Here is a 6552-nt window from a genome sequence, read left to right on the forward strand (position 1 = left end):
TGGAAACAGGCTGCCCCATGCGACCTCCTTATTAAAAAAGGGGAGCCTGGTAAAGATGCAGCGCATGCAGGGGAGTGAGTAGGTCTGGTCCCTGCTGCATAGTGTATCACACCCATGAGCCGTGATTGGTCTTCTTCTCCGGAGATGAGCTAAAGGCTGGAAGCCTGAAAAGAGTAGTCAAACCTGTTGCTCAGGGTGAAAGCTGAGGCTGTGTTTGCATCAGTACCCTGCTCCTCTGCTGTATTAGCAACATGTCTTCGAAGTGGCCGAGGTCATATCTTTCTCTCCCAGTTCAGCTCTGGCCAAACTTCTGATAATGAGTGATGCAAAGCACCATAGTTTCGGGGTGCCCTGAACTCTGAGGATCCCGTTTAGAGCCAGCCTTGAATCCAGGGCTGGCTATGAATGTACAGCAGCACGTGACCTGGCATTTGTGGGAGCACAAGCCTCCTTGCCCATGTAGCCTCTTCCAACACAAAGTTCCCTTTCTGCTGACCAGGAGCAAGGAGGGAGTGAGTGCTGCAGGGTTAGATCCTGCCACTCCAGAGTGTGTTCTTCATTTTAAAGAGTCTCACTGTGGGAAATCAGTACCAAACAGCAAAGAAATCAAAGTCTTATGCTTTGTGAGAGACATGAATAGCCTGCTTTATGTAACCTTCTTCAGCAGTGTGGGAATGGCTCTGTCTTCCCTTCTCTCTACTGTGTATCTTCTCTTTGCTGCAAAAGAGGATAAAGCAGCAGAATAGCTAAGACTTCTTCCATTGTTCTATAATGGAAAACATTTTTAGAGAAGGATTGTCATCTCACTAACTTGTATAACAACTTATATCCTAGTTCCTGTGAGAAGTTTCACCTCCTGCTCAACCTTCCTGCAGTTACTCAGGCTTGGTGCAAGTTAAGTGACACTGCAAACACGGGAAGAAAGATGGAGGGATTGTCCACATCCAGATCCTCTGGAAAACGTGGACCCAAATAGAACTGGTTTTGCAGATTAAGCTGCTCTCGTCTGCCTTGCTTTGAGCAGAGGGGTTAGCTTAGATGATCTCTGGAGATCCCTTACAAATTCGAAGATTCCATGATCTGGAAAAGTCTGCCAAGCACTAGGAAACCAGGTAAAAATGGAAAATTTCCTCTATGCTGGTTTTGTGACTCTGTCCCTTAGGTTTTGTTGGTGGTGGTGGTGGTTTTATTAAAAATAAAACAAAGTGAAACATTTCATTTCTGGTTGAGCTCAATGTTCTATTCAACAAGAAAATGAAATATTTCATTTTTTCATTTTGGCAAGAAAACCCCCAAAATATTGGTTTTGGCTTTAGCTGTGTTCCGCCACTGAACTGCAAAATCAATTATTTACATAGCCCTAAGTGTAAGGTAAATCTCATCAATCTCCGTAAAGCAAAGAAACTTAACAACCAAATCTGTTCAATGAAAGGATACATTTACTGGCAGGGATGTGATATATTAAGACTGTTTTCCAGCAGTTAAGAGTCCTCAAATTCTGCAAAGCCCATGAAAACCAGTACTGGAGGGCAAAGGAGCTCATGTGCTTTAATCTCTTAATAGAAACTACAAATATAACCTCTGGAACTAAATATCACCCTTTGAATGTTTTCTTCTCGAGCCTGCATCTGCTTCTAAGAGAGAAGGAAATAGAAATACTCAGTAGCAAATGGTATCCGTGTCACAACCTTTTAGTGTTTCTTACTTGTATGTATTGAAATAGTTTACAGTATAACTTAATGAAGCTATTATCTCTTAGCCATAACAGAAATACTTGTCCTGAAAAGCCAGGTTCTTTGAAAAAGCAAAAGAGGCTTTTAGAATAGGCTGAGGAAAAATATGAGCAATCTTATGGGCATTATGGAAAAAAATCCTTCTGTACTTTGACATTTTTTACCAATTCTGCATTTCTGTAAGTCATTTCAGAGCCTGATTTTTTTTTTTTCATTTTGTGTCCTTAGGTGTCAAAATACAAAGCATGGGAAACTGAAAGGGGAATTAGAATTCCATGCTCAGTCACAGAGTTATGGTGCCATTGAGATCACAGAGGTGCAATGGGAGAGCTTGACTGACTGCTGGTGCCATGGACTCTCTTTAGGAAGGTAAGAGAGAGGAGGTGAGGAGCGGCAGCTTCAACTCTGGACAAAAGAGTGGCTTGAGAGTATGAAATTTTGCTATGAAACGAGTAACAAACCAGTTGATTATTGGTGAGGATCATCCCAGCCCTAGTCCCTGGAAAGATTATGGATCAAATTCACCTGGAAGCCATGCCCAGGCACACAAAGGAAAGATGACTGGGAACAGCCAGCATGGACTTATCAAAGGCAAATCATGCCTGACCAGCCTGGTTGTGTTCTTTGGTAAGATAGGTCAGAAAGCAAGAGAAGACCATTAGCAAGGCTTTAGCAAGGCTTTAGACACAGTCTCCCATAGCACAGTTTTGGGCAAACTGGGGAGGTCTGGACAAGGTTGATGGACTACAAGACTGGTGAAAAAATCTGGCTGGGCTGCCCCATTGAAAATAAAGGCCAATGGCTTGAACTGGTGACCAGTTATGAGTGACATTCCTTAGGGTATGATAAAAGGGCTGATACTGTTTAGTATCTTTATTAATGGCATGGGAGATGAGACAGAATGAACACACAGCAAGTATGCCAATGACACCAAACTGCGGGGAAAAACTAGAAACTAGGGTTACTGTCCAGTGACACCTCAGCAAGCTGATTAAACAAGCTGACAGAAACCTCAGGAAGTTTAATGAAGGTGAGTACAAAGGTGGAATAATCCCAAGCATCACTACAGGCTGTGGACAAACTGCCTGGAAAGCAGCTGTGCAGACAACAACAGGGGGATCCAGGTGGGTGAAGAAAGTCAACAGGATCCTGAGCTGCATTAGCAAATGCCAACTGGTTCAGGAAAGTGATTTTCCCCTCCATTTGGCACTTGTGAAACCACTCCTGCAGAACTGTGTCCAGTTTTGGGTGGTTGGTCATTCACTGGTACAAGTTGTCCAAAGAGGCTGAGGAAATTGGCATCCTTGGATATAATCAGATTTTGATTGGACAGGACCCTCCAGCCTCTGATCTAGCTTTGAATTGGCTCTCTGTTGAGAACAGGGCTGGATGAGGTGATTGCAATGGCCTCTATCATCCTAGTTTTTTCTATTAGTTTCTACTTAGTTTGTCAGTCAGGTATTATTGTTTGAGGCCCCAATTACAGTATTATTTGGAATGGCTGGTGGTTTTTGAGGGTGAAGTGCTCATGGGTGCAGAGGTTAAGCAATGTAGGGCAAGTAACGACAGGATGAGGGGGAATGGTTTTAAACTGAAAGAGGGTAGATTTAGATGAGATATTAGGAAGAACTTCTTTACTGTGAGGGTGGTGAGACACTGGCACAGGTTGTCCAGAGAGGTTGTGGCTGCCCCCTCCCTGGCAGTGTTTAAGGCCAGATTGGATGAGGTTTTGAGCAACCTGGTCTAGAGGAAAGGTGTCCCTGCCTGTGGCAGGAGGGTTGGAACTAGATGATCTTTAAGGTCCCTCCCAACCCAAACCATTCTATGATTCTATGAATGTATGCAGCCCTTCTTCATTGTTTAAGTTTATTCTTGCCCAGGAAAGCACTGAATGCCTAAGTATGTCTTTGAGCTTCCTTACAGAATGAGCAAAGTGCATAACTGCTTTCCATCACAGGTGATGAAGACATCTTGGACCAGCTTGAGGAGGTTCAAAACATCACTTCCCACTGTCTGGGAAAGAGCTCTGTTCACCAGGTTATCTGCTACTCTTGGTGTAGACACTGAGAGTGAAACCAAGGGGTGTCTAGGAAACTGAGGCACTTCCAGCCCACAAGATTTGTTGGATCAATCCTTTAGTGCCTTCTGAACAACACACATCTGAAGTTCTCAGATGAGTAGCAAAAGAAGCATATTTTAGCACAGTACTGTAAAAATGTCAGTGACACTTGATAAGCTCATCTGTCAAGCAAAAAGAAAAATCAGCAATAGCTGCTGAGAACAAAATGCTCTTTTACATCTACAAAAAAACAAATGCCTCTGCTGTATCTCATCAAAGCTAATTTTCCTTGGTTTTAAAGTGTTAAAAAAATTCTAAGACTTTAGCTCACACAGAAAAGATTAATTTTCTTTTTAATAAGCAGTTATGGCATTAGTCATCTCTTCTGATTCACAATGAAAGCTACGGGGCACAGTGGGATGTATTTACCCGGAGAGGTGTTGAATTTCCTCTGACATGTAGACTTTTTAAAGTATTATTACTTGAAGTTTTATGTGTGAAGGAAGAAAGGCACAAAGGCTTCGAAACTGGAAATGGCTGAGTACAGAGAAACAAACGGTGTGTTGGAAAAAAATTCTTCAGAAAATCCTGACTCTTACATCAAAGGTCTCTTGTGTTTTTTTCTGTACACTTGGACCCCGTTTAATACTTCCAGGAATGCCAGCTCTGACTCTCCTTCTCTTGGCAGGAGCTTCCTGGGGGACGTCTCTCAACCATGGTTCACCAGGATATGGTTCTCATTTTCCTGTGTTTTCTCTGCCAGCTGCTACAGATTGCTCAGTGTTCACCCTCCTGGCTGTGCAGGAGTCCAGTTTTGGCCGCATGGATGAGATGATTGCCTTATTCAAATACCTCCCAGCTGGGTACATAGCTCCTGGGAACCAGGCTTAAAAACTATATGGAGGCATACACTTCCCCTTCTTTCAGGAGTGCCATAACCCCAAGGCTCAGTACTTCCACCAAGATATTTGAAAAGGGCTGGGAGGCTGGTTCTCTCACAGGAAGTCTGGGTCATGTTGTGATGAGGATCTGTAGCAGACCTGTGCTTATGTGCTCTCTGATTTCTTTCTGATGGGTTGGGGGCAGTTTCTAAACCTCAAATTTATCCCAAACACCACCAATTTTTACACATATGTTACGTGTAAGGTGGTGGGTAGCATTATCATTCCTTTAACTTTAGATATAGCTCTGAAGTTAAGCTGGCCTTTTCCATGTATGTGCACATTCTAGAATGGTTTGAAGAGGAATTAAAAATTACTTCTATCTGTATATAGTAAGGAAAAGCAGCTAAATAAAAATTACTTATAATACTTAATTGTCTGAAGGAAAAGAAACCAGATGGAAAAGCAGTAAGTTCTGAAAGCATTGACTGTGTTGCAATGGGTTGGGAAACAAGATACACAAACCTGAAAATGGAGGCTGACTTTCCTGCTTCTCCTCAGCTTCCTCACAAGTCAAAGGAGTCAGAATAATTACTTTAGCCACAGTGAGAAGGCAACTCAAACACAAGCCTTTGCTCTCGCCTTCCTGCTTCCTTCAAGCAATCACTTCTCTCTTCAGAACAGTGGGATGAGATGATGTGTCCCATCTCCTCTGCATGTTGCCATGTTTCAATCAATGTTTTAAGGGTTTTTTTTTTAATTGTTTGCTTTAAAGGAGAGTGGTACCCACCGAATTTATATAATCTAAACCTCACAGGTCAGAGCTCAAATTAAGAAAGAGGCTGAACTGTATTACAGCTAATAAGTAAATCCCTGAATGAGACAAGTTAGCAAATCATCTTTAAAACATTATACATCTGTATAATGTCTCAAGCATTCAAGATTCAGACATTCAGTTTTACTCTTGCACTGTGACTTTTTTTTTTTTTATCATTATTTCTTCTGCTCTCTTACCCATGTTAGTTTTTTTTAAAGATTGTTTTACATTTTTATCAGCCTGCAGACATTTTAGCTGGTTAGTCAGTTAAAAAATCTGTACCTGAAATTTCAGAGTAGCTCAAAATCTTGCAAAGAGTTTAATGCTTATAAAAGTGAAAGAGCAATAGCAGTGGCCTGACTCATACCCTGTACGAGTAGGTGCTAGCATAAACCTCCCCACATATATCTGCTCGTTCATCTCAGCCCTTTTAACAAGCTGAAGTCTGTATTAACTCATCACAGTGCAGTAATAGCAAGCTTTGGTAAGAGACTTCTTTCCTTTCCTGGGTGAAAACAACTTCCTCAGCAGCTACTGAACTGAGTTTTACTGTCAGCAGTTTATATTATTGTATACAATTAGAGTGCTTGAGCCAAAATATGATGGGTTTTCTGTTAAAAAATACTGTACATGTTAGTAAATGTGTAACTCATGAACCTCTTGCCAAATTTGTGGTAGACGTTTTATTTGCGTGTGGTATGTTCCCTTCCTCCCTAGCCTCTGTCGTGCCCTACAGATACGCCCTGACCTGTGGCAGAAGCTTCATTTCAAAAATCTGATCAAAAAGATCATTTCTGCCTAAACTTAACACAGATATGGGAAATATACCCATATAAGAATTGCTCTGTCATGCCTTTGCTTTGTATGGTGCTGCAGAAGTGTGTAGGTAGATGGTACTCGGTTGCCACCTCTCCCCATGCAGAGGGTGCTGGGTGCCAGGAGCAGGCCAGGAGGTCAGTCATGCCGTTGGCTTGGACCTATATTGTAGCTCTTGCTGGCACTGACCAACGAGGAATATTTACTGTGAATACCACTGTACTGCTTTAGTCTGTGGCCAAGAGA

Source organism: Nyctibius grandis, chromosome 2 (genome assembly GCF_013368605.1).
Source record: "Nyctibius grandis isolate bNycGra1 chromosome 2, bNycGra1.pri, whole genome shotgun sequence".
NCBI classification, from domain to species: domain Eukaryota; kingdom Metazoa; phylum Chordata; class Aves; order Nyctibiiformes; family Nyctibiidae; genus Nyctibius; species Nyctibius grandis.